The following is a 26,499-nucleotide window of genomic DNA, read 5'->3' on the forward strand; positions in this document are numbered from 1 at the left end:
TACGATAATTGAACCAAACCAAAAAAAACAAAAAAACTGACAACGTTAAGAACAACCCCAATAATTTCGGCAGTGGGCGTCGAGTCCTGTTGTTTTTTCGCTTTCGTTCGTTTGCGGTGCCGGGTTAATTGGAGACGAGCTCCACGGGGTGATGTAGGACAGATGGCGTAAGTTATTGGAGAGGAGCTGGACCGAAGCGCGTGCAACGGCGAATCGGGCAAACCGCTGATCTGGGCTCCGACCTCAGAATTGGGCCCACGAACCGTCGATTCGAAGGCAACGGCGTCGCGAGTAAAACTCATCGCGTTGCCATGTGTCGTGGGCTTTTTCGGGCATCCGACGTCGTTTACTAGCCCGAAATCCAGTTTTTGAAGTTTTTGGTAACTGTGTTATTTTCCTATTTTAATTCCTTCGTTAATCCTAGGCTTTCTAGGAGTATTTAATCATAGTGTGCCCCGATTGTCACGCTGCGCCAAGGGGTCGTGATAAAACAAAGACATCCAGATGAATAAGATGACGGAAAGCAAACGCCCACGACAATTGAAACGTCAACAAGGCAAAAAAAGAAGGGATGCAACACGAGGACTTCCCAGGAGGTCACCCATCCTAGTACTACTCTCGCCCGAACTCGCTTAACTTCGGAGTTCTGATGGGATCCAGTGCATGTGAGTTGGTATGATCGCATCCGTTAGCTTATAACGCCTAAAAGTAAATAAGCCACGTTTGAGCCATGCCATATGACCATGGGTTGGCTATCCAACGCCCCCCGCATGAAATGGCATGGCCTGTCAAGCCTTGTCGTCGCCACCCTTACCATGTGTCGCGCGCAGGCCTGCTGAACTGCCGGTTCCGATCGGCTGTGGGGCCTACCTTACGATAATTGAACCAAACCAAAAAAAACAAAAAAACTGACAACGTTAAGAACAACCCCAATAATTTCGGCAGTGGGCGTCGAGTCCTGTTGTTTTTTCGCTTTCGTTCGTTTGCGGTGCCCGGTTAATTGGAGACGAGCTCCACGGGGTGATGTAGGACAGATGGCGTAAGTTATTGGAGAGGAGCTGGACCGACGCGCGTGCAACGGCAAATCGGGCAAACCGCTGATCTGGGCTCCGACCTCAGAATTGGGCCCACGAACCGTCGATTCGAAGGCAACGGCGTCGCGAGTAAAACTCATCGCGTTGCCATGTGTCGTGGGCTTTTTCGGGCATCCGACGTCGTTTACTAGCCCGAAATCCAGTTTTTGAAGTTTTTGGTAACTGTGTTATTTTCCTATTTTAATTCCTTCGTTAATCCTAGGCTTTCTAGGAGTATTTAATCATAGTGTGCCCCGATTGTCACGCTGCGCCAAGGGGTCGTGATAAAACAAAGACATCCAGATGAATAAGATGACGGAAAGCAAACGCCCACGACAATTGAAACGTCAACAAGGCAAAAAAAGAAGGGATGCAACACGAGGACTTCCCAGGAGGTCACCCATCCTAGTACTACTCTCACCCAAACTCGCTTAACTTCGGAGTTCTGATGGGATCCGGTGCATGTGAGTTGGTGTGATCGCATCCGTTAGCTTATAACGCCTAAAAGTATATAAGCCACGTTTGAGCCATGCCATATGACCATGGGTTGGCTATCCAACGCCTCACGCATGAAATGGCATGGCCTGTCAAGCCTTGTCGTCGCCACCCTTACCATGTGTCGCGCGCAGGCCTGCCGAACTGCCGGTTCCGATCGGCTGTGGGGCCTACCTTACGATAATTGAACCAAAACAAAAAAAAACAAAAAAACCGACAACGTTAAGAACAACCCCAATAATTTCGGCAGTAGGCGTCGAGTCCTGTTGTTTTTTCGCTTCCGTTCGTTTGCGGTGCCCGGTTAATTGGAGACGAGCTCCACGGGGTGATGTAGGACAGATGGCGTAAATTATTGGAGAGGAGCTGGACCGACGCGCGTGCAACGGCAAATCGGGCAAACCGCTGATCTGGGCTCCGACCTCAGAATTGGGCCCACGAACCGTCGATTCGAAGGCAACGGCGTCGCGAGTAAAACTCATGGCGTTGCCATGAGTTGTGGGCTTTTTCGGGCATCCGACGTCGTTTACTAGCCCGAAATCCAGTTTTTGAAGTTTTTGGTAACTGTGTTATTTTCCTATTTTAATTCCTTCGTCAATCCTAGGCTTTCTAGGAGTATTTAATCATAGTGTGCCCCGATTGTCACGCTGCGCCAAGGGGTCGTGATAAAACAAAGACATCCAGATGAATAAGATGACGGAAAGCAAACCCACGACAATTTAAACGTCAACAAGGCAAAAAAAGAAGGGATGCAACACGAGGACTTCCCAGGAGGTCACCCATCCTAGTACTACTCTCGCCCAAACTCGCTTAGCTTCGGAGTTCTGATGGGATCCGGTGCATGTGAGTTGGTATGATCGCATCCGTTAGCTTATAACGCCTAAAAGTATATAAGCCACGTTTGAGCCATGCCATATGACCATGGGTTGGCTATCCAACGCCCCCTGCATGAAATGGCATGGCCTGTCAAGCCTTGTCGTCGCCACCGCTATCATGTGTCGCGCGTAGGCCTGCCGAACTGCCGGTTCCGATCGGCTGTGGGGCCTACCTTACGATAATTGAACCAAAATAAAAAAAACAAAAAAACTGACAACGTTAAGAACAACCCCAATAATTTCGGCAGTGGGCGTCGAGTCCTGTTGTTTTTTCGCTTTCGTTCGTTTGCGGTGCCCGGTTAATTGGAGACGAGCTCCACGGGGTGATGTAGGACAGATGGCGTAAGTTATTGGAGAGGAGCTGGACCGACGCGCGTGCAACGGCAAATCGGGCAAACCGCTGATCTGGGCTCCGACCTCAGAATTGGGCCCACGAACCGTCGATTCGAAGGCAACGGCGTCGCGAGTAAAACTCATTGCGTTGCCATGAGTCGTGGACTTTTTCGGGCATCCGACGTCGTTTACTAGCCCGAAATCCAGTTTTTGAAGTTTTTGGTAACTGTGTTATTTTCCTATTTTAATTCCTTCGTTAATCCTAGGCTTTCTAGGAGTATTTAATCATAGTGTGCCCCGATTGTCACGCTGCGCCACGGGGTCGTGATAAAACAAAGACATCCAGATGAATAAGATGACGGAAAGCAAACGCTCACGACAATTGAAACGTCAACAAGGCAAAAAAAGAAGGGATGCAACACGAGGACTTCCCAGGAGGTCACCCATCCTAGTACTACTCTCGCCCAAACTCGCTTCACTTCGGAGTTCTGATGGGATCCGGTGCACGTGAGTTGGTATGATCGCATTCGTTAGCTTATAACGCCTAAAAGTATATAAGCCACGTTTGAGCCATGCCATATGACCATGGGTTGGCTATCCAACGTCCCCCGCATGAAATGGCATGGCCTGTCAAGCCTTGTCGTCGCCACCCCTACCATGTGTCGCGCGCAGGCCTGCCGAACTGCCGGTTCCGATCGGCTGTGGGGCCTACCTTACGATAATTGAACCAAAACAAAAAACACAAAAAAACTGACAACGTTAAGAACAACCCCAATAATTTCGGCAGTGGGCGTCGAGTCCTGTTGTTTTTTCGCTTTCGTTCGTTTGCGGTGCCCGGTTAATTGGAGACGAGCTCCACGGGGTGATGTAGGACAGATGGCGTAAGTTATTGGAGAGGAGCTGGACCGACGCGCGTGCAACGGCAAATCGGGCAAACCGCTGATCTGGGCTCCGACCTCAGAATTGGGCCCACGAACCGTCGATTCGAAGGCAACGGCGTCGCGAGTAAAACTCATCGCGTTGCCATGAGTCGTGGACTTTTTCGGGCATCCGACGTCGTTTACTAGCCCGAAATCCAGTTTTTGAAGTTTTTGGTAACTGTGTTATTTTCCTATTTTAATTCCTTCGTTAATCCTAGGCTTTCTAGGAGTATTTAATCATAGTGTGCCCCGATTGTCACGCTGCGCCAAGGGGTCGTGATAAAACAAAGACATCCAGATGAATAAGATGACGGAAAGCAAACGCCCACGACAATTGAAACGTCAACAAGGCAAAAAAAGAAGGGATGCAACACGAGGACTTCCCAGGAGGTCACCCATCCTAGTACTACTCTCACCCAAACTCGCTTAACTTCGGAGTTCTGATGGGATCCGGTGCATGTGAGTTGGTGTGATCGCATCCGTTAGCTTATAACGCCTAAAAGTATATAAGCCACGTTTGAGCCATGCCATATGACCATGGGTTGGCTATCCAACGCCTCACGCATGAAATGGCATGGCCTGTCAAGCCTTGTCGTCGCCACCCTTACCATGTGTCGCGCGCAGGCCTGCCGAACTGCCGGTTCCGATCGGCTGTGGGGCCTACCTTACGATAATTGAACCAAAACAAAAAAAAACAAAAAAACCGACAACGTTAAGAACAACCCCAATAATTTCGGCAGTAGGCGTCGAGTCCTGTTGTTTTTTCGCTTCCGTTCGTTTGCGGTGCCCGGTTAATTGGAGACGAGCTCCACGGGGTGATGTAGGACAGATGGCGTAAATTATTGGAGAGGAGCTGGACCGACGCGCGTGCAACGGCAAATCGGGCAAACCGCTGATCTGGGCTCCGACCTCAGAATTGGGCCCACGAACCGTCGATTCGAAGGCAACGGCGTCGCGAGTAAAACTCATGGCGTTGCCATGAGTTGTGGGCTTTTTCGGGCATCCGACGTCGTTTACTAGCCCGAAATCCAGTTTTTGAAGTTTTTGGTAACTGTGTTATTTTCCTATTTTAATTCCTTCGTCAATCCTAGGCTTTCTAGGAGTATTTAATCATAGTGTGCCCCGATTGTCACGCTGCGCCAAGGGGTCGTGATAAAACAAAGACATCCAGATGAATAAGATGACGGAAAGCAAACCCACGACAATTTAAACGTCAACAAGGCAAAAAAAGAAGGGATGCAACACGAGGACTTCCCAGGAGGTCACCCATCCTAGTACTACTCTCGCCCAAACTCGCTTAGCTTCGGAGTTCTGATGGGATCCGGTGCATGTGAGTTGGTATGATCGCATCCGTTAGCTTATAACGCCTAAAAGTATATAAGCCACGTTTGAGCCATGCCATATGACCATGGGTTGGCTATCCAACGCCCCCTGCATGAAATGGCATGGCCTGTCAAGCCTTGTCGTCGCCACCGCTATCATGTGTCGCGCGTAGGCCTGCCGAACTGCCGGTTCCGATCGGCTGTGGGGCCTACCTTACGATAATTGAACCAAAATAAAAAAAACAAAAAAACTGACAACGTTAAGAACAACCCCAATAATTTCGGCAGTGGGCGTCGAGTCCTGTTGTTTTTTCGCTTTCGTTCGTTTGCGGTGCCCGGTTAATTGGAGACGAGCTCCACGGGGTGATGTAGGACAGATGGCGTAAGTTATTGGAGAGGAGCTGGACCGACGCGCGTGCAACGGCAAATCGGGCAAACCGCTGATCTGGGCTCCGACCTCAGAATTGGGCCCACGAACCGTCGATTCGAAGGCAACGGCGTCGCGAGTAAAACTCATTGCGTTGCCATGAGTCGTGGACTTTTTCGGGCATCCGACGTCGTTTACTAGCCCGAAATCCAGTTTTTGAAGTTTTTGGTAACTGTGTTATTTTCCTATTTTAATTCCTTCGTTAATCCTAGGCTTTCTAGGAGTATTTAATCATAGTGTGCCCCGATTGTCACGCTGCGCCACGGGGTCGTGATAAAACAAAGACATCCAGATGAATAAGATGACGGAAAGCAAACGCTCACGACAATTGAAACGTCAACAAGGCAAAAAAAGAAGGGATGCAACACGAGGACTTCCCAGGAGGTCACCCATCCTAGTACTACTCTCGCCCAAACTCGCTTCACTTCGGAGTTCTGATGGGATCCGGTGCACGTGAGTTGGTATGATCGCATTCGTTAGCTTATAACGCCTAAAAGTATATAAGCCACGTTTGAGCCATGCCATATGACCATGGGTTGGCTATCCAACGTCCCCCGCATGAAATGGCATGGCCTGTCAAGCCTTGTCGTCGCCACCCCTACCATGTGTCGCGCGCAGGCCTGCCGAACTGCCGGTTCCGATCGGCTGTGGGGCCTACCTTACGATAATTGAACCAAAACAAAAAACACAAAAAAACTGACAACGTTAAGAACAACCCCAATAATTTCGGCAGTGGGCGTCGAGTCCTGTTGTTTTTTCGCTTTCGTTCGTTTGCGGTGCCCGGTTAATTGGAGACGAGCTCCACGGGGTGATGTAGGACAGATGGCGTAAGTTATTGGAGAGGAGCTGGACCGACGCGCGTGCAACGGCAAATCGGGCAAACCGCTGATCTGGGCTCCGACCTCAGAATTGGGCCCACGAACCGTCGATTCGAAGGCAACGGCGTCGCGAGTAAAACTCATCGCGTTGCCATGAGTCGTGGACTTTTTCGGGCATCCGACGTCGTTTACTAGCCCGAAATCCAGTTTTTGAAGTTTTTGGTAACTGTGTTATTTTCCTATTTTAATTCCTTCGTTAATCCTAGGCTTTCTAGGAGTATTTAATCATAGTGTGCCCCGATTGTCACGCTGCGCCACGGGGTCGTGATAAAACAAAGACATCCAGATGAATAAGATGACGGAAAGCAAACGCTCACGACAATTGAAACGTCAACAAGGCAAAAAAAGAAGGGATGCAACACGAGGACTTCCCAGGAGGTCACCCATCCTAGTACTACTCTCGCCCAAACTCGCTTAACTTCGGAGTTCTGATGGGATCCGGTGCATGTGAGTTGGTATGATCGCATCCGTTAGCTTATAACGCCTAAAAGTATATAAGCCACGTTTGAGCCATGCCATATGACCATGGGTTGGCTATCCAACGCCCCCCGCATGAAATGGCATGGCCTGTCAGGCCTTGTCGTCGCCACCCCTACCATGTGTCGCGCGCAGGTCTGCCGAACTGCCGGTTCCGATCGGCTGTGGGGCCTACCTTACGATAATTGAACCAAAACCAAAAAAAACAAAAAAACTGACAACGTTAAGAACAACCCCAATAATTTCGGCAGTGGGCGTCGAGTCCTGTTGTTTTTTCGCTTTCGTTCATTTGCGGTGCCCGGTTAATTGGAGACGAGCTCCACGGGGTGATGTAGGACAGATGGCGTAAGTTATTGGAGAGGAGCTGGACCGACGCGCGTGCAACGGCAAATCGGGCAAACCGCTGATCTGGGCTCCGACCTCAGAATTGGGCCCACGAACCGTCGATTCGAAGGCAACGGCGTCGCGAGTAAAACTCATTGCGTTGCCATGAGTCGTGGACTTTTTCGGGCATCCGACGTCGTTTACTAGCCCGAAATCCAGTTTTTGAAGTTTTTGGTAACTGTGTTATTTTCCTATTTTAATTCCTTCGTTAATCCTAGGCTTTCTAGGAGTATTTAATCATAGTGTGCCCCGATTGTCACGCTGCGCCACGGGGTCGTGATAAAACAAAGACATCCAGATGAATAAGATGACGGAAAGCAAACGCTCACGACAATTGAAACGTCAACAAGGCAAAAAAAGAAGGGATGCAACACGAGGACTTCCCAGGAGGTCACCCATCCTAGAACTACTCTCGCCCAAACTCGCTTAACTTCGGAGTTCTGATGGGATCCGGTGCATGTGAGTTGGTATGATCGCATCCGTTAGCTTATAACGCCTAAAAGTATATAAGCCACGTTTGAGCCATGCCATATGACCATGGGTTGGCTATCCAACGCCCCCCGCATGAAATGGCATGGCCTGTCAGGCCTTGTCGTCGCCACCCCTACCATGTGTCGCGCGCAGGCCTGCCGAACTGCCGGTTCCGATCGGCTGTGGGGCCTACCTTACGATAATTGAACCAAAACCAAAAAAAACAAAAAAACTGACAACGTTAAGAACAACCCCAATAATTTCGGCAGTGGGCGTCGAGTACTGTTGTTTTTTCGCTTTCGTTCATTTGCGGTGCCCGGTTAATTGGAGACGAGCTCCACGGGGTGATGTAGGACAGATGGCGTAAGTTATTGGAGAGGAGCTGGACCGACGCGCGTGCAACGGCAAATCGGGCAAATCGCTGATCTGGGATCCGACCTCAGAATTGGGCCCACGAACCGTCGATTCGAAGGCAACGGCGTCGCGAGTAAAACTCATTGCGTTGCCATGAGTCGTGGACTTTTTCGGGCATCCGACGTCGTTTACTAGCCCGAAATCCAGTTTTTGAAGTTTTTGGTAACTGTGTTATTTTCCTATTTTAATTCCTTCGTTAATCCTAGGCTTTCTAGGAGTATTTAATCATAGTGTGCCCCGATTGTCACGCTGCGCCACGGGGTCGTGATAAAACAAAGACATCCAGATGAATAAGATGACGGAAAGCAAACGCTCACGACAATTGAAACGTCAACAAGGCAAAAAAAGAAGGGATGCAACACGAGGACTTCCCAGGAGGTCACCCATCCTAGTACTACTCTCGCCCAAACTCGCTTAACTTCGGAGTTCTGATGGGATCCGGTGAATGTGAGTTGGTATGATCGCATCCATTAGCTTATAACGCCTAAAAGTATATAAGCCACGTTTGAGCCATGCCATATGACCATGGGTTGGCAATCCAACGCCCCCCGCATGAAATGGCATGGCCTGTCAGGCCTTGTCGTCGCCACCCCTACCATGTGTCGCGCGCAGGCCTGCCGAACTGCCGGTTGCGATCGGCTGTGGGGCCTACCTTACGATAATTGAACCAAAACCAAAAAAAACAAAAAAACTGACAACGTTAAGAACAACCCCAATAATTTCGGCAGTGGGCGTCGAGTCCTGTTGTTTTTTCGCTTTCGTTCATTTGCGGTGCCCGGTTAATTGGAGACGAGCTCCACGGGGTGATGTAGGACAGATGGCGTAAGTTATTGGAGAGGAGCTGGACCGACGCGCGTGCAACGGCAAATCGGGCAAACCGCTGATCTGGGCTCCGACCTCAGAATTGGGCCCACGAACCGTCGATTCGAAGGCAACGGCGTCGCGAGTAAAACTCGTTGCGTTGCCATGAGTCGTGGGCTTTTTCGGGCATCCGACGTCGTTTACTAGCCCGAAATCCAGTTTTTGAAGTTTTTGGTAACTGTGTTATTTTCCTATTTTAATTCCTTCGTTAATCCTAGGCTTTCTAGGAGTATTTAATCATAGTGTGCCCCGATTAGCACGCTGCGCCAAGGGGTCGTGATAAAACAAAGACATCCAGATGAATAAGATGACGGAATGCAAACGCCCACGACAATTGAAACGTCCACAAGGCAAAAAAAGAAGGGATGCAACACGAGGACTTCCCAGGAGGTCACCCATCCTAGTACTACTCTCGCCCAAACTCGCTAAACTTCGGAGTTTTGATGGGATCCGGTGCATGTGAGTTGGTATGATCGCATCCGTTAGCTTATAACGCCTAAAAGTATATCAGCTACGTTTGAGCCATGCCATATGACCATGGGTTGGCTATCCAACACCCCCCGCATGAAATGGCATGGCCTGTCAAGCCCTGTCGTCGCCACCCCTACCACGTGTCGCGCGCAGGCCTGCCGAACTGCCGGTTCCGATCGGCTGTGGGGCCTACCTTACGATAATTGAACCAAAACAAAAAAAATAAAAAAACTGACAACGTTAAGAACAACCCCAATAATTTCGGCAGTGGGCGTCGAGTCCTGCTGTTTTTTCGCTTTCGTTCGTTTGCGGTGCCCGGTTAATTGGAGACGAGCTCCACGGGGTGATGTAGGACAGATGGCGTAAGTTATTGGAGAGGAGCTGGACCGACGCGCGTGCAACGGCAAATCGGGCAAACCGCTGATCTGGGCTCCGACCTCAGAATTGGGCCCACGAACCGTCGATTCGAAGGCAACGGCGTCGCGAGTAAAACTCGTTGCGTTGCCATGAGTCGTGGGCTTTTTCGGGCATCCGACGTCGTTTACTAGCCCGAAATCCAGTTTTTGAAGTTTTTGGTAACTGTGTTATTTTCCTATTTTAATTCCTTCGTTAATCCTAGGCTTTCTAGGAGTATTTAATCATAGTGTGCCCCGATTGTCACGCTGCGCCAAGGGGTCGTGATAAAACAAAGACATCCAGATGAATAAGATGACGGAATGCAAACGCCCACGACAATTGAAACGTCCACAAGGCAAAAAAAGAAGGGATGCAACACGAGGACTTCCCAGGAGGTCACCCATCCTAGTACTACTCTCGCCCAAACTCGCTAAACTTCGGAGTTTTGATGGGATCCGGTGCATGTGAGTTGGTATGATCGCATCCGTTAGCTTATAACGCCTAAAAGTATATCAGCTACGTTTGAGCCATGCCATATGACCATGGGTTGGCTATCCAACACCCCCCGCATGAAATGGCATGGCCTGTCAAGCCCTGTCGTCGCCACCCCTACCACGTGTCGCGCGCAGGACTGCCGAACTGCCGGTTCCGATCGGCTGTGGGGCCTACCTTACGATAATTGAACCAAAACAAAAAAAATAAAAAAACTAACAACGTTAAGAACAACCCCAATAATTTCGGCAGTGGGCGTCGAGTCCTGCTGTTTTTTCGCTTTCGTTCGTTTGCGGTGCCCGGTTAATTGGAGACGAGCTCCACGGGGTGATGTAGGACAGATGGCGTAAGTTATTGGAGAGGAGCTGGACCGACGCGCGTGCAACGGCAAATCGGGCAAACCGCAGATCTGGGCTCCGACCTCAGAATTGGGACCACGAATCGTCGATTCGAAGGCAACGGCGTCGCGAGTAAAACTCATTGCGCTGCCATGAGTCGTGGGCTTTTTCGGGCATCCGACGTCGTTTACTAGCCCGAAATCCAGTTTTTGAAGTTTTTGGTAACTGTGTTATTTTCCTATTTTAATTCCTTCGTTAATCCTAGGCTTTCTAGGAGTATTTAATCATAGTGTGCCCCGATTGTCACGCTGCGCCAAGGGGTCGTGATAAAACAAAGACATCCAGATGAATAAGATGACGGAAAGCAAACGCCCACGACAATTGAAACGTCAACAAGGCAAAAAAAGAAGGGATGCAACACGAGGACTTCCCAGGAGGTCACCCATCCTAGTACTACTCTCGCCAAAACTGACAACGTTAAGAACAACCCCAATAATTTCGGCAGTGGGCGTCGAGTCCTCCTGTTTTTTCGCTTTCGTTCGTTTGCGGTGCCCGGTTAATTGGAGACGAGCTCCACGGGGTGATGTAGGACAGATGGCGTAAGTTATTGGAGAGGAGCTGGACCGACGCGCGTGCAACGGCAAATCGGGCAAACCGCTGATCTGGGCTCCGACCTCAGAATTGGGCCCACGAACCGTCGATTCGAAGGCAACGGCGTCGCGAGTAAAACTCATTGCCTTGCCATGAGTCGTGGGCTTTTTCGGGCATCCGACGTCGTTTACTAGCCCGAAATCCAGTTTTTGAAGTTTTTGGTAACTGTGTTATTTTCCTATTTTAATTCCTTCGTTAATCGTAGGCTTTCTAGGAGTATTTAATCATAGTGTGCCCCGATTGTCACGCTGCGCCAAGGGGTCGTGATAAAACAAAGACATCCAGATGAATAAGATGACGGAAAGCAAACGCCCACGACAATTGAAACGTCAACAAGGCAAAAAAAGAAGGGATGCAACACGAGGACTTCCCAGGAGGTCACCCATCCTAGTACTACTCTCGCCAAAACTGACAACGTTAAGAACAACCCCAATAATTTCGGCAGTGGGCGTCGAGTCCTGCTGTTTTTTCGCTTTCGTTCGTTTGCGGTGCCCGGTTAATTGGAGACGAGCTCCACGGGGTGATGTAGGACAGATGGCGTAAGTTATTGGAGAGGAGCTGGACCGACGCGCGTGCAACGGCAAATCGGGCAAACCGCTGATCTGGGCTCCGACCTCAGAATTGGGCCCACGAACCGTCGATTCGAAGGCAACGGCGTCGCGAGTAAAACTCATTGCCTTGCCATGAGTCGTGGGCTTTTTCGGGCATCCGACGTCGTTTACTAGCCCGAAATCCAGTTTTTGAAGTTTTTGGTAACTGTGTTATTTTCCTATTTTAATTCCTTCGTTAATCGTAGGCTTTCTAGGAGTATTTAATCATAGTGTGCCCCGATTGTCACGCTGCGCCAAGGGGTCGTGATAAAACAAAGACATCCAGATGAATAAGATGACGGAAAGCAAACGCCCACGACAATTGAAACGTCAACAAGGCAAAAAAAGAAGGGATGCAACACGAGGACTTCCCAGGAGGTCACCCATCCTAGTACTACTCTCGCCAAAACTGACAACGTTAAGAACAACCCCAATAATTTCGGCAGTGGGCGTCGAGTCCTGCTGTTTTTTCGCTTTCGTTCGTTTGCGGTGCCCGGTTAATTGGAGACGAGCTCCACGGGGTGATGTAGGACAGATGGCGTAAGTTATTGGAGAGGAGCTGGACCGACGCGCGTGCAACGGCAAATCGGGCAAACCGCTGATCTGGGCTCCGACCTCAGAATTGGGCCCACGAACCGTCGATTCGAAGGCAACGGCGTCGCGAGTAAAACTCATTGCGTTGCCATGAGTCGTGGGCTTTTTCGGGCATCCGACGTCGTTTACTAGCCCGAAATCCAGTTTTTGAAGTTTTTGGTAACTGTGTTATTTTCCTATTTTAATTCCTTCGTTAATCCTAGGCTTTCTAGGAGTATTTAATCATAGTGTGCCCCGATTGTCACGCTGCGCCAAGGGGTCGTGATAAAACAAAGACATCCAGATGAATAAGATGACGGAAAGCAAACGCCCACGACAATTGAAACGTCAACAAGGCAAAAAAAGAAGGGATGCAACACGAGGACTTCCCAGGAGGTCACCCATCCCAGTACTACTCTCGCCAAAACTGACAACGTTAAGAACAACCCCAATAATTTCGGCAGTGGGCGTCGAGTCCTGCTGTTTTTTCGCTTTCGTTCGTTTGCGGTGCCCGGTTAATTGGAGACGAGCTCCACGGGGTGATGTAGGACAGATGGCGTAAGTTATTGGAGAGGAGCTGGACCGACGCGCGTGCAACGGCAAATCGGGCAAACCGCTGATCTGGGCTCCGACCTCAGAATTGGGCCCACGAACCGTCGATTCGAAGGCAACGGCGTCGCGAGTAAAACTCATTGCGTTGCCCTGAGTCGTGGGCTTTTTCGGGCATCCGACGTCGTTTACTAGCCCGAAATCCAGTTTTTGAAGTTTTTGGTAACTGTGTTATTTTCCTATTTTAATTCCTTCGTTAATCCTAGGCTTTCTAGGAGTATTTAATCATAGTGTGCCCCGATTGTCACGCTGCGCCAAGGGGTCGTGATAAAACAAAGACATCCAGATGAATAAGATGACGGAAAGCAAACGCCCACGACAATTGAAACGTCAACAAGGCAAAAAAAGAAGGGATGCAACACGAGGACTTCCCAGGAGGTCACCCATCCTAGTACTACTCTCGCCAAAACTGACAACGTTAAGAACAACCCCAATAATTTCGGCAGTGGGCGTCGAGTCCTGCTGTTTTTTCGCTTTCGTTCGTTTGCGGTGCCCGGTTAATTGGAGACGAGCTCCACGGGGTGATGTAGGACAGATGGCGTAAGTTATTGGAGAGGAGCTGGACCGACGCGCGTGCAACGGCAAATCGGGCAAACCGCTGATCTGGGCTCCGACCTCAGAATTGGGCCCACGAACCGTCGATTCGAAGGCAACGGCGTCGCGAGTAAAACTCATTGCGCTGCCATGAGTCGTGGGCTTTTTCGGGCATCCGACGTCGTTTACTAGCCCGAAATCCAGTTTTTGAAGTTTTTGGTAACTGTATTATTTTCCTATTTTAATTCCTTCGTTAATCCTAGGCTTTCTAGGAGTATTTAATCATAGTGTGCCCCGATTGTCACGCTGCGCCAAGGGGTCGTGATAAAACAAAGACATCCAGATGAATAAGATGACGGAAAGCAAACGCCCACGACAATTGAAACGTCAACAAGGCAAAAAAAGAAGGGATGCAACACGAGGACTTCCCAGGAGGTCACCCATCCTAGTACTACTCTCGCCCAAACTCGCTTCACTTCGGAGTTCTGATGGGATCCGGTGCATGTGAGTTGGTATGATCGCATCCGTTAGCTTATAACGCCTAAAAGTATATAAGCCACGTTTGAGCCATGCCATATGACCATGGGTTGGCTATCCAACGCCCCCCGCATGAAATGGCATGGCCTGTCAAGCCTTGTCGTCGCCACCCCTACCACGTGTCGCGCGCAGGCCTGCCGAACTGCCGGTTCCGATCGGCTGTGGAGCCTACCTTACGATAATTGAACCAAAACAAAAAAAACAAAAAAACTGACAACGTTAAGAACAACCCCAATAATTTCGGCAGTGGGCGTCGAGTCCTGTTGTTTTTTCGCTTTCGTTCGTTTGCGGTGCCCGGTTAATTGGAGACGAGCTCCACGGGGTGATGTAGGACAGATGGCGTAAGTTATTGGAGAGGAGCTGGACCGACGCGCGTGCAACGGCAAATCGGGCAAACCGCTGATCTGGGCTCCGACCTCAGAATTGGGCCCACGAACCGTCGATTCGAAGGCAACGGCGTCGCGAGTAAAACTCATTGCGTTGCCATGAGTCGTGGGCTTTTTCGGGCATCCGACGTCGTTTACTAGCCCGAAATCCAGTTTTTGAAGTTTTTGGTAACTGTATTATTTTCCTATTTTAATTCCTTCGTTAATCCTAGGCTTTCTAGGAGTATTTAATCATAGTGTGCCCCGATTGTCACGCTGCGCCAAGGGGTCGTGATAAAACAAAGACATCCAGATGAATAAGATGACGGAAAGCAAACGCCCACGACAATTGAAACGTCAACAAGGCAAAAAAAGAAGGGATGCAACACGAGGACTTCCCAGGAGGTCACCCATCCTAGTACTACTCTCGCCCAAACTCGCTTAACTTCGGAGTTCTGATGGGATCCGGTGCATGTGAGTTGGTATGAACGCATCCGTTAGCTTATAACGCCTAAAAGTATATAAGCCACGTTTGAGCCATGCCATATGACCATGGGTTCGCTATCCAACGCCCCCCGCATGAAATGGCATGGCCTGTCAAGCCTTGTCGTCGCCACCCCTACCACGTGTCGCGCGCAGGCCTGCCGAACTGCCGGTTCCGATCGGCTGTGGGGCCTACCTCACGATAATTGAACCAAAACAAAAAAAACAAAAAAACTGACAACGTTAAGAACAACCCCAATAATTTCGGCAGTGGGCGTCGAGTCCTGTTGTTTTTTCGCTTTCGTTCGTTTGCGGTGCCCGGTTAATTGGAGACGAGCTCCACGGGGTGATGTAGGACAGATGGCGTAAGTTATTGGAGAGGAGCTGGACCGACGCGCGTGCAACGGCAAATCGGGCAAACCGCTGATCTGGGCTCCGACCTCAGAATTGGGCCCACGAACCGTCGATTCGAAGGCAACGGCGTCGCGAGTAAAACTCATTGCGTTGCCATGAGTCGTGGGCTTTTTCGGGCATCCGACGTCGTTTACTAGCCCGAAATCCAGTTTTTGAAGTTTTTGGTAACTGTATTATTTTCCTATTTTAATTCCTTCGTTAATCCTAGGCTTTCTAGGAGTATTTAATCATAGTGTGCCCCGATTGTCACGCTGCGCCAAGGGGTCGTGATAAAACAAAGACATCCAGATGAATAAGATGACGGAAAGCAAACGCCCACGACAATTGAAACGTCAACAAGGCAAAAAAAGAAGGGATGCAACACGAGGACTTCCCAGGAGGTCACCCATCCTAGTACTACTCTCGCCCAAACTCGCTTAACTTCGGAGTTCTGATGGGATCCGGTGCATGTGAGTTGGTATGAACGCATCCGTTAGCTTATAACGCCTAAAAGTATATAAGCCACGTTTGAGCCATGCCATATGACCATGGGTTGGCTATCCAACGCCCCCCGCATGAAATGGCATGGCCTGTCAAGCCTTGTCGTCGCCACCCCTACCACGTGTCGCGCGCAGGCCTGCCGAACTGCCGGTTCCGATCGGCTGTGGGGCCTACCTCACGATAATTGAACCAAAACAAAAAAAACAAAAAAACTGACAACGTTAAGAACAACCCCAATAATTTCGGCAGTGGGCGTCGAGTCCTGCTGTTTTTTCGCTTTCGTTCGTTTGCGGTGCCCGGTTAATTGGAGACGAGCTCCACGGGGTGATGTAGGACAGATGGCGTAAGTTATTGGAGAGGAGCTGGACCGACGCGCGTGCAACGGCAAATCGGGCAAACCGCTGATCTGGGCTCCGACCTCAGAATTAGGCCCACGAACCGTCGATTCGAAGCCAACGGCGTCGCGAGTAAAACTCATGGCGTTGCCATGAGTCGTGGGCTTTTTCGGGCATCCGACGTCGTTTACTAGCCCGAAATCCAGTTTTTGAAGTTTTTGGTAACTGTGTTATTTTCCTATTTTAATTCCTTCGTTAATCCTAGGCTTTCTAGGAGTATTTAATCATAGTGTGCCCCGATTATCACGCTGCGCCAAGGGGTCGTGATAAAACAAAGACATCCAGATGAATAAGATGACGGAAAGCAAACGCCCACGACAATTGAAACGTCAACAAGGCAAAAAAAGAAGGGATGCAACACGAGGACTTCCCAGGAGGTCACCCATCCCAGTACTACTCTCGCCAAAACTGACAACGTTAAGAACAACCCCAATAATTTCGGCAGTGGGCGTCGAGTCCTGCTGTTTTTTCGCTTTCGTTCGTTTGCGGTGCCCGGTTAATTGGAGACGAGCTCCACGGGGTGATGTAGGACAGATGGCGTAAGTTATTGGAGAGGAGCTGGACCGACGCGCGTGCAACGGCAAATCGGGCAAACCGCTGATCTGGGCTCCGACCTCAGAATTAGGCCCACGAACCGTCGATTCGAAGCCAACGGCGTCGCGAGTAAAACTCATGGCGTTGCCATGAGTCGTGGGCTTTTTCGGGCATCCGACGTCGTTTACTAGCCCGAAATCCAGTTTTTGAAGTTTTTGGTAACTGTGTTATTTTCCTATTTTAATTCCTTCGTTAATCCTAGGCTTTCTAGGAGTATTTAATCATAGTGTGCCCCGATTATCACGCTGCGCCAAGGGGTCGTGATAAAACAAAGACATCCAGATGAATAAGATGACGGAAAGCAAACGCCCACGACAATTGAAACGTCAACAAGGCAAAAAAAGAAGGGATGCAACACGAGGACTTCCCAGGAGGTCACCCATCCCAGTACTACTCTCGCCAAAACTGACAACGTTAAGAACAACCCCAATAATTTCGGCAGTGGGCGTCGAGTCCTGCTGTTTTTTCGCTTTCGTTCGTTTGCGGTGCCCGGTTAATTGGAGACGAGCTCCACGGGGTGATGTAGGACAGATGGCGTAAGTTATTGGAGAGGAGCTGGACCGACGCGCGTGCAACGGCAAATCGGGCAAACCGCTGATCTGGGCTCCGACCTCAGAATTGGGCCCACGAACCGTCGATTCGAAGGCAACGGCGTCGCGAGTAAAACTCATTGCGTTGCCCTGAGTCGTGGGCTTTTTCGGGCATCCGACGTCGTTTACTAGCCCGAAATCCAGTTTTTGAAGTTTTTGGTAACTGTGTTATTTTCCTATTTTAATTCCTTCGTTAATCCTAGGCTTTCTAGGAGTATTTAATCATAGTGTGCCCCGATTGTCACGCTGCGCCAAGGGGTCGTGATAAAACAAAGACATCCAGATGAATAAGATGACGGAAAGCAAACGCCCACGACAATTGAAACGTCAACAAGGCAAAAAAAGAAGGGATGCAACACGAGGACTTCCCAGGAGGTCACCCATCCTAGTACTACTCTCGCCAAAACTGACAACGTTAAGAACAACCCCAATAATTTCGGCAGTGGGCGTCGAGTCCTGCTGTTTTTTCGCTTTCGTTCGTTTGCGGTGCCCGGTTAATTGGAGACTAGCTCCACAGGGTGATGTAGGACAGATGGCGTAAGTTATTGGAGAGGAGCTGGACCGACGCGCGTGCAACGGCAAATCGGGCAAACCGCTGATCTGGGCTCCGACCTCAGAATTGGGCCCACGAACCGTCGATTCGAAGGCAACGGCGTCGCGAGTAAAACTCATTGCGTTGCCATGAGTCGTGGGCTTTTTCGGGCATCCGACGTCGTTTACTAGCCCGAAATCCAGTTTTTGAAGTTTTTGGTAACTGTGTTATTTTCCTATTTTAACTCCTTCGTTAATCCTAGGCTTTCTAGGAGTATTTAATCATAGTGTGCCCCGATTGTCACGCTGCGCCAAGGGGTCGTGATAAAACAAAGACATCCAGATGAATAAGATGACGGAAAGCAAACGCCCACGACATTTGAAATGTCAACAAGGCAAAAAAAGAAGGGATGCAACACGAGGACTTCCCAGGAGGTCACCCATCCTAGTACTACTCTCGCCCAAACTCGCTTAACTTCGGAGTTCTGATGGGATCCGGTGCATGTGAGTTGGTATGATCGCATCCGTTAGCTTATAACGCCTAAAAGTATATAAGCCACGTTTGAGCCATGCCATATGACCATGGGTTGGCTATCCAACGCCCCCCGCATGAAATGGCATGGCCTGTCAAGCCTTGTCGTCGCCACCCCTACCACGTGTCGCGCGCAGGCCTGCCGAACTGCCGGTTCCGATCGGCTGTGGGGCCTACCTTACGATAATTGAACCAAAAGAAAAAAAACAAAAAAACTGACAACGTTAAGAACAACCCCAATAATTTCGGCAGTGGGCGTCGAGTCCTGCTGTTTTTTCGCTTTCGTTCGTTTGCGGTGCCCGGTTAATTGGAGACGAGCTCCACGGGGTGATGTAGGACAGATGGCGTAAGTTATTGGAGAGGAGTTGGACCGACGCGCGTGCAACGGTAAATCGGGCAAACCGCTGATCTAGGCTCCGACCTCAGAATTGGGCCCACGAACCGTCGATTCGAAGGCAACGGCGTCGTGAGTAAAACTCATTGCGCTGCCATGAGTCGTGGGCTTTTTCGGGCATCCGACGTCGTTTACTAGCCCGAAATCCAGTTTTTGAAGTTTTTGGTAACTGTATTATTTTCCTATTTTAATTCCTTCGTTAATCCTAGGCTTTCTAGGAGTATTTAATCATAGTGTGCCCCGATTGTCACGCTGCGCCAAGGGGTCGTGATAAAACAAAGACATCCAGATGAATAAGATGACGGAAAGCAAACGCCCACGACCATTGAAACGTCAACAAGGCAAAAAAAGAAGGGATGCAACACGAGGACTTCCCAGGAGGTCACCCATCCTAGTACTACTCTCGCCAAAACTGACAACGTTAAGAACAACCCCAATAATTTCGGCAGTGGGCGTCGAGTCCTGCTGTTTTTTCGCTTTCGTTCGTTTGCGGTGCCCGGTTAATTGGAGACGAGCTCCACGGGGTGATGTAGGACAGATGGCGTAAGTTATTGGAGAGGAGCTGGACCGACGCGCGTGCAACGGCAAATCGGGCAAACCGCTGATCTGGGCTCCGACCTCAGAATTGGGCCCACGAACCGTCGATTCGAAGGCAACGGCGTTGCGAGTAAAACTCATTGCGCTGCCATGAGTCGTGGGCTTTTTCGGGCATCCGACGTCGTTTACTAGCCCGAAATCCAGTTTTTGAAGTTTTTGGTAACTGTATTATTTTCCTATTTTAATTCCTTCGTTAATCCTAGGCTTTCTAGGAGTATTTAATCATAGTGTGCCCCGATTATCACGCTGCGCCAAGGGGTCGTGATAAAACAAAGACATCCAGATGAATAAGATGACGGAAAGCAAACGCCCACGACAATTGAAACGTCAACAAGGCAAAAAAAGAAGGGATGCAACACGAGGACTTCCCAGGAGGTCACCCATCCTAGTACTACTCTCGCCAAAACTGACAACGTTAAGAACAACCCCAATAATTTCGGCAGTGGGCGTCGAGTCCTGCTGTTTTTTCGCTTTCGTTCGTTTGCGGTGCCCGGTTAATTGGAGACGAGCTCCACGGGGTGATGTAGGACAGATGGCGTAAGTTATTGGAGAGGAGCTGGACCGACGCGCGTGCAACGGCAAATCGGGCAAACCGCTGATCTGGGCTCCGACCTCAGAATTGGGCCCACGAACCGTCGATTCGAAGGCAACGGCGTCGCGAGTAAAACTCATTGCGCTGCCATGAGTCGTGGGCTTTTTCGGGCATCCGACGTCGTTTACTAGCCCGAAATCCAGTTTTTGAAGTTTTTGGTAACTGTATTATTTTCCTATTTTAATTCCTTCGTTAATCCTAGGCTTTCTAGGAGTATTTAATCATAGTGTGCCCCGATTGTCACGCTGCGCCAAGGGGTCGTGATAAAACAAAGACATCCAGATGAATAAGATGACGGAAAGCAAACGCCCACGACAATTGAAACGTCAACAAGGCAAAAAAAGAAGGGATGCAACACGAGGACTTCCCAGGAGGTCACCCATCCTAGTACTACTCTCGCCCAAACTAGCTTAACTTCGGAGTTCTGATGGGATCCGGTGCATGTGAGTTGGTATGATCGCATCCGTTAGCTTATAACGCCTAAAATTATATAAGCCACGTTTGAGCCATGCCATATGACCATGGGTTGGCTATCCAACGCCCCCCGCATGAAATGGCATGGCCTGTCAAGCCTTGTCGTCGCCACCCCTACCACGTGTCGCGCGCAGGCCTGCCGAACTGCCGGTTCCGATCGGCTGTGGGGCCTACCTTACGATAATTGAACCAAAACAAAAAAAACAAAAAAACTGACAACGTTAAGAACAACCCCAATAATTTCGGCAGTGGGCGTCGAGTCCTGCTGTTTTTTCGCTTTCGTTCGTTTGCGGTGCCCGGTTAATTGGAGACGAGCTCCACGGGGTGATGTAGGACAGATGGCGTAAGTTATTGGAGAGGAGCTGGACCGACGCGCGTGCAACGGCAAATCGGGCAAACCGCTGATCTGGGCTCCGACCTCAGAATTGGGCCCACGAACCGTCGATTCGAAGGCAACGGCGTCGCGAGTAAAACTCATTGCGCTGCCATGAGTCGTGGGCTTTTTCGGGCATCCGACGTCGTTTACTAGCCCGAAATCCAGTTTTTGAAGTTTTTGGTAACTGTATTATTTTCCTATTTTAATTCCTTCGTTAATCCTAGGCTTTCTAGGAGTATTTAATCATAGTGTGCCCCGATTGTCACGCTGCGCCAAGGGGTCGTGATAAAACAAAGACATCCAGATGAATAAGATGACGGAAAGCAAACGCCCACGACAATTGAAACGTCAACAAGGCAAAAAAAGAAGGGATGCAACACGAGGACTTCCCAGGAGGTCACCCATCCTAGTACTACTCTCGCCCAAACTAGCTTAACTTCGGAGTTCTGATGGGATCCGGTGCATGTGAGTTGGTATGATCGCATCCGTTAGCTTATAACGCCTAAAATTATATAAGCCACGTTTGAGCCATGCCATATGACCATGGGTTGGCTATCCAACGCCCCCCGCATGAAATGGCATGGCCTGTCAAGCCTTGTCGTCGCCACCCCTACCACGTGTCGCGCGCAGGCCTGCCGAACTGCCGGTTCCGATCGGCTGTGGGGCCTACCTTACGATAATTGAACCAAAACAAAAAAAAACAAAAAAACTGACAACGTTAAGAACAACCCCAATAATTTCGGCAGTGGGCGTCGAGTCCTGCTGTTTTTTCGCTTTCGTTCGTTTGCGGTGCCCGGTTAATTGGAGACGAGCTCCACGGGGTGATGTAGGACAGATGGCGTAAGTTATTGGAGAGGAGCTGGACCGACGCGCGTGCAACGGCAAATCGGGCAAACCGCTGATCTGGGCTCCGACCTCAGAATTGGGCCCACGAACCGTCGATTCGAAGGCAACGGCGTCGCGAGTAAAACTCATTGCGCTGCCATGAGTCGTGGGCTTTTTCGGGCATCCGACGTCGTTTACTAGCCCGAAATCCAGTTTTTGAAGTTTTTGGTAACTGTATTATTTTCCTATTTTAATTCCTTCGTTAATCCTAGGCTTTCTAGGAGTATTTAATCATAGTGTGCCCCGATTGTCACGCTGCGCCAAGGGGTCGTGATAAAACAAAGACATCCAGATGAATAAGATGACGGAAAGCAAACGCCCACGACAATTGAAACGTCAACAAGGCAAGAAAAGAAGGGATGCAACACGAAGACTTCCCAGGAGGTCACCCATCCTTAACTTCGGAGTTCTGATCGGATCCGGTGCATGTGAGTTGGTATGATCGCATCCGTTAGCTTATAACGCCTAAAAGTATATAAGCCACGTTTGAGCCATGCTATATGACCATGGGTTGGCTATCCAACGCCCCCCGCATGAAATGGGATGCCGTCGCATGAAATGGCATGGCCTGTCAGGGCTTGTCGTCGCCACCCCTACCATGTGTTGCGCGCAGGCCTGCCGAACTGCCGGTTCCGATCGGCTGTGGGGCCTACCTTACGATAATTGAACCAAAACAAAAAAAACAAAAAAACTGACAACGTTAAGAACAACCCCAATAATTTCGGCAGTGGGCGTCGAGTCCTGTTGTTTTTTCGCTTTCGTTCGTTTGCGGTGCCCGGTTAATTGGAGACGAGCTCCACGGGGTGATGTAGGACAGATGGCGTAAGTTATTGGAGAGGAGCTGGACCGACGCGCGTGCAACGGCAAATCCGGCAAACCGCTGATCTGGGCTCCGACCTCAGAATTGGGCCCACGAACCGTCGATTCGAAGGCAATGACGTCGCGAGTAAAACCCATTGCGCTGCCATGAGTCGTGGGCTTTTTCGGGCATCCGACGTCGTTTACTAGCTCGAAATCCAGTTTTTGAAATTTTTGGTAACTGTGTTATTTTCCTATTTTAATTCCTTCGTTAATCCTAGGCTTTCTAGGATTATTTAATCATAGTGTGCCCCGATTGTGACGCTGCGCCAAGGGGTCGTGATAAAACAAAGACATCCAGATGAATAAGATGACGGAAAGCAAACGTCCACGACAATTAAAACGTCAATAAGGCAAAAAAAGAAGGGATGCAACACGAGGACTTCCCAGGAGGTCACCCATCCTAGTACTACTCTCGCCCAAACTCGCTTAACTTCGGAGTTCTGATGGGATCCGGTGCATGTGAGTTGGTATGATCGCATCCGTTAGCTTATAACGCCTAAAAGTATATAAGCCACGTTTGAGCCATGCCATATGACCATGGGTTGGCTATCCAACGCCCCCCGCATGAAATGGCATGGCCTGTCAAGCCTTGTCGTCGCCACCCCTACCATGTGTCGCGCGCAGGCCTGCCGAACTGCCAGTTCCGATCGGCTGTGGGGCCTACCTTACGATAATTGAACCAAAACAAAAAAAACAAAAAAACTGACAACGTTAAGAACAACCCCAATAATTTCGGCAGTGGGCGTCGAGTCCTGTTGTTTTTTCGCTTTCGTTCGTTTGCGGTGCCCGGTTAATTGGAGACGAGCTCCACGGGGTGATGTAGGACAGATGGCGTAAGTTATTGGAGAGGAGCTGGACCGACGTGCGTGCAACGGCAAATCGGGCAAACCGCTGATCTGGGCTCCGACCTCAGAATTGGGCCCACGAACCGTCGATTCGAAGGCAACGGCGTCGCGAGTAAAACTCATTGCGTCGCCATGAGTCGTGGGCTTTTTCGGGCATCCGACGTCGTTTACTAGCCCGAAATCCAGTTTTTGAAGTTTTTGGTAACTGTGTTATTTTCCTATTTTAATTCCTTCGTTAATCCTAGGCTTTCTAGGAGTATTTAATCATAGTGTGCCCCGATTGTCACGCTGCGCCAAGGGGTCGTGATAAAACAAAGACATCCAGATGAATAAGATGACGGAAAGCAAACGCCCACGACAATTGAAACGTCAACAAGGCAAAAAAAGAAGGGATGCAACACGAGGACTTCCCAGGAGGTCACCCATCCTAGTACTACTCTCGCCCAAACTCGCTTAACTTCGGAGTTCTGATGGGATCCGGTGCATGTGAGTTGGTATGATCGCATCCGTTAGCTTATAACGCCTAAAAGTATATAAGCCACGTTTGAGCCATGCCATATGACCATGGGTTGGCTATCCAACGCCCCCCGCATGAAATGGGATGCCGTCGCATGAAATGGCATGGCCTGTCAGGGCTTGTCGTCGCCACCCCTACCATGTGTCGCGCGCAGGCCTGCCGAACTGCCGGTTCCGATCGGCTGTGGGGCCTACCTTACGATAATTGAACCAAAACAAAAAAAACAAAAAAACTGACAACGTTAAGAACAACCCCAATAATTTCGGCAGTGGGCGTCGAGTCCTGTTGTTTTTTCGCTTTCGTTCGTTTGCGGTGCCCGGTTAATTGGAGACGACCTCCACGAGGTGATGTAGGACAGATGGCGTAAGTTATTGGAGAGGAGCTGGACCGACGCGCGTGCAACGGCAAATCGGGCAAACCGCTGATCTGGGCTCCGACCTCAGAATTGGGCCCACGAACCGTCGATTCGAAGGCAACGGCGTCGCGAATAAAACCCATTGCGCTGCCATGAGTCGTGGGCTTTTTCGGGCATCCGACGTCGTTTACTAGCTCGAAATCCAGTTTTTGAAATTTTTGGTAACTGTGTTATTTTCCTATTTTAATTCCTTCGTTAATCCTAGGCTTTCTAGGATTATTTAATCATAGTGTGCCCCGATTGTCACGCTGCGCCAAGGGGTCGTGATAAAACAAAGACATCCAGATGAATAAGATGACGGAATGCAAACGCCCACGACAATTAAAACGTCAAAAGGCAAAAAAAGAAGGGATGCAACACGAGGACTTCCCAGGAGGTCACCCATCCTAGTACTACTCTCGCCCAAACTCGCTTAACTTCGGAGTTCTGATGGGATCCGGTGCATGTGAGTTGGTATGATCGCATCCGTTAGCTTATAACGCCTAAATGTATATAAGCCACGTTTGAGCCATGCCATATGACCATGGGTTGGCTATCCAACGCCCCCCGCATGAAATGGGATGCCGTCGCATGAAATGGCATGGCCTGTCAGGGCTTGTCGTCGCCACCCCTACCATGTGTCGCGCGCAGGCCTGCCGAACTGCCGGTTCCGATCGGCTGTGGGGCCTACCTTACGATAATTGAACCAAAACAAAAAAAACAAAAAAACTGACAACGTTAAGAACAACCCCAATAATTTCGGCAGTGGGCGTCGAGTCCTGTTGTTTTTTCGCTTTCGTTCGTTTGCGGTGCCCGGTTAATTGGAGACGAGCTCCACGGGGTGATGTAGGACAGATGGCGTAAGTTATTGGAGAGGAGCTGGACCGACGCGCGTGCAACGGCAAATCGGGCAAACCGCTGATCTGGGCTCCGACCTCAGAATTGGGCCCACGAACCGTCGATTCGAAGGCAACGGCGTCGCGAGTAAAACCCATTGCATTGCCATGAGTCGTGGGCTTTTTCGGGCATCCGACGTCGTTTACTAGCCCGAAATGCAGTTTTTGAAGTTTTTGGTAACTGTGTTATTTTCCTATTTTAATTCCTTCGTTAATCCTAGGCTTTCTAGGAGTATTTAATCATAGTGTGCCCCAATTGTCACTCTGCGCCAAGGGGTCGTGATAAAACAAAGACATCCAGATGAATAAGATGACGGAAAGCAAACGCCCACGACAATTGAAACGTCAACAAGGCAAAAAAAGAAGGGATGCAACACGAGGACTTCCCAGGAGGTCACCCATCCTAGTACTACACTCGCCCAAACTCGCTTAACTTCGGAGTTCTGATGGGATCCGGTGCATGTGAGTTGGTATGATCGCTCCCGTTGGCTTATAACGCCTAAAAGTATATAAGCCACGTTTGAGCCATGCCATATGACCATGGGTTGGCTATCCAACGCCCCCCGCACGAAATGGGATGCCGTCGCATGAAATGGCATGGCCTGTCAGGGATTGTCGTCGCCACCCCTACCATGTGTCGCGCGCAGGCCTGCCGAACTGCCGGTTCCGATCGGCTGTGGGGCCTACCTTACGATAATTGAACCAAAACAAAAAAAACAAAAAAACTGACAACGTTAAGAACAACCCCAATAATTTCGGCAGTGGGCGTCGAGTCCTGTTGTTTTTTCGCTTTCGTTCGTTTGCGGTGCCCGGTTAATTGGAGACGAGCTCCACGGGGTGATGTAGGACAGATGGCGTAAGTTATTGGAGAGGAGCTGGACCGACGCGCGTGCAACGGCAAATAGGGCAAACCGCTGATCTGGGCTCCGACCTCAGAATTGGGCCCACGAACCGTCGATTCGAAGGCAACGGCGTCGCGAGTAAAACTCATTGCGTCGCCATGAGTCGTGGGCTTTTTCGGGCATCCGACGTCGTTTACTATCCCGAAATCCAGTTTTTGAAGTTTTTGGTAACTGTGTTATTTTCCTATTTTAATTCCTTCGTTAATCCTAGGCTTTCTAGGAGTATTTAATCATAGTGTGCCCCGATTGTCACGCTGCGCCAAG

General features: G+C 49.9%; 22 non-coding genes across 22 annotated transcripts; all 22 read right to left on the minus strand.

The window, feature by feature from the left end:
* Positions 1 to 568: 568 nt before the first annotated feature.
* Positions 569 to 687, minus strand: LOC148291941 (5S ribosomal RNA). Its single transcript, XR_015826839.1, has one exon. It is a non-coding gene; the product is annotated as a 5S ribosomal RNA (ribosomal RNA).
* Positions 688 to 1,440: 753 nt separating this feature from the next.
* Positions 1,441 to 1,559, minus strand: LOC148291942 (5S ribosomal RNA). The gene has a single exon (XR_015827004.1). It is a non-coding gene; the product is annotated as a 5S ribosomal RNA (ribosomal RNA).
* Positions 1,560 to 2,311: 752 nt separating this feature from the next.
* Positions 2,312 to 2,430, minus strand: LOC148291943 (5S ribosomal RNA). The gene has a single exon (XR_015827597.1). It is a non-coding gene; the product is annotated as a 5S ribosomal RNA (ribosomal RNA).
* A 753-nt stretch (positions 2,431 to 3,183) lies between these two features.
* LOC148291944 (5S ribosomal RNA) lies at positions 3,184 to 3,302 on the minus strand. The gene has a single exon (XR_015827038.1). It is a non-coding gene; the product is annotated as a 5S ribosomal RNA (ribosomal RNA).
* A 753-nt stretch (positions 3,303 to 4,055) lies between these two features.
* On the minus strand, positions 4,056 to 4,174 carry LOC148291945 (5S ribosomal RNA). The gene has a single exon (XR_015827005.1). It is a non-coding gene; the product is annotated as a 5S ribosomal RNA (ribosomal RNA).
* Positions 4,175 to 4,926: 752 nt separating this feature from the next.
* Positions 4,927 to 5,045, minus strand: LOC148291946 (5S ribosomal RNA). Its single transcript, XR_015827599.1, has one exon. It is a non-coding gene; the product is annotated as a 5S ribosomal RNA (ribosomal RNA).
* Positions 5,046 to 5,798: 753 nt separating this feature from the next.
* LOC148291947 (5S ribosomal RNA) lies at positions 5,799 to 5,917 on the minus strand. Its single transcript, XR_015827039.1, has one exon. It is a non-coding gene; the product is annotated as a 5S ribosomal RNA (ribosomal RNA).
* A 753-nt stretch (positions 5,918 to 6,670) lies between these two features.
* On the minus strand, positions 6,671 to 6,789 carry LOC148291948 (5S ribosomal RNA). The gene has a single exon (XR_015827461.1). It is a non-coding gene; the product is annotated as a 5S ribosomal RNA (ribosomal RNA).
* A 754-nt stretch (positions 6,790 to 7,543) lies between these two features.
* On the minus strand, positions 7,544 to 7,662 carry LOC148291949 (5S ribosomal RNA). The gene has a single exon (XR_015826910.1). It is a non-coding gene; the product is annotated as a 5S ribosomal RNA (ribosomal RNA).
* Positions 7,663 to 8,416: 754 nt separating this feature from the next.
* On the minus strand, positions 8,417 to 8,535 carry LOC148291950 (5S ribosomal RNA). The gene has a single exon (XR_015826696.1). It is a non-coding gene; the product is annotated as a 5S ribosomal RNA (ribosomal RNA).
* Positions 8,536 to 9,289: 754 nt separating this feature from the next.
* On the minus strand, positions 9,290 to 9,408 carry LOC148291951 (5S ribosomal RNA). The gene has a single exon (XR_015827111.1). It is a non-coding gene; the product is annotated as a 5S ribosomal RNA (ribosomal RNA).
* A 753-nt stretch (positions 9,409 to 10,161) lies between these two features.
* On the minus strand, positions 10,162 to 10,280 carry LOC148291952 (5S ribosomal RNA). Its single transcript, XR_015827112.1, has one exon. It is a non-coding gene; the product is annotated as a 5S ribosomal RNA (ribosomal RNA).
* A 3,708-nt stretch (positions 10,281 to 13,988) lies between these two features.
* On the minus strand, positions 13,989 to 14,107 carry LOC148291953 (5S ribosomal RNA). The gene has a single exon (XR_015826689.1). It is a non-coding gene; the product is annotated as a 5S ribosomal RNA (ribosomal RNA).
* A 753-nt stretch (positions 14,108 to 14,860) lies between these two features.
* LOC148291954 (5S ribosomal RNA) lies at positions 14,861 to 14,979 on the minus strand. The gene has a single exon (XR_015826869.1). It is a non-coding gene; the product is annotated as a 5S ribosomal RNA (ribosomal RNA).
* A 753-nt stretch (positions 14,980 to 15,732) lies between these two features.
* On the minus strand, positions 15,733 to 15,851 carry LOC148291955 (5S ribosomal RNA). The gene has a single exon (XR_015826871.1). It is a non-coding gene; the product is annotated as a 5S ribosomal RNA (ribosomal RNA).
* Positions 15,852 to 18,377: 2,526 nt separating this feature from the next.
* Positions 18,378 to 18,496, minus strand: LOC148291956 (5S ribosomal RNA). The gene has a single exon (XR_015827462.1). It is a non-coding gene; the product is annotated as a 5S ribosomal RNA (ribosomal RNA).
* Positions 18,497 to 20,431: 1,935 nt separating this feature from the next.
* Positions 20,432 to 20,550, minus strand: LOC148291957 (5S ribosomal RNA). Its single transcript, XR_015826895.1, has one exon. It is a non-coding gene; the product is annotated as a 5S ribosomal RNA (ribosomal RNA).
* A 753-nt stretch (positions 20,551 to 21,303) lies between these two features.
* LOC148291958 (5S ribosomal RNA) lies at positions 21,304 to 21,422 on the minus strand. The gene has a single exon (XR_015826896.1). It is a non-coding gene; the product is annotated as a 5S ribosomal RNA (ribosomal RNA).
* A 1,621-nt stretch (positions 21,423 to 23,043) lies between these two features.
* Positions 23,044 to 23,162, minus strand: LOC148291959 (5S ribosomal RNA). Its single transcript, XR_015827463.1, has one exon. It is a non-coding gene; the product is annotated as a 5S ribosomal RNA (ribosomal RNA).
* Positions 23,163 to 23,915: 753 nt separating this feature from the next.
* LOC148291960 (5S ribosomal RNA) lies at positions 23,916 to 24,034 on the minus strand. The gene has a single exon (XR_015827464.1). It is a non-coding gene; the product is annotated as a 5S ribosomal RNA (ribosomal RNA).
* A 772-nt stretch (positions 24,035 to 24,806) lies between these two features.
* Positions 24,807 to 24,925, minus strand: LOC148291961 (5S ribosomal RNA). Its single transcript, XR_015827466.1, has one exon. It is a non-coding gene; the product is annotated as a 5S ribosomal RNA (ribosomal RNA).
* A 773-nt stretch (positions 24,926 to 25,698) lies between these two features.
* LOC148291962 (5S ribosomal RNA) lies at positions 25,699 to 25,817 on the minus strand. The gene has a single exon (XR_015827042.1). It is a non-coding gene; the product is annotated as a 5S ribosomal RNA (ribosomal RNA).
* Between the last annotated feature and the right edge of the window lie 682 nt (positions 25,818 to 26,499).

The sequence above is a fragment of the Prunus avium genome, chromosome 8 (genome assembly GCF_965620075.1).
Source record: "Prunus avium chromosome 8, drPruAviu1.hap1.1, whole genome shotgun sequence".
Lineage (NCBI taxonomy): Eukaryota > Viridiplantae > Streptophyta > Magnoliopsida > Rosales > Rosaceae > Prunus > Prunus avium.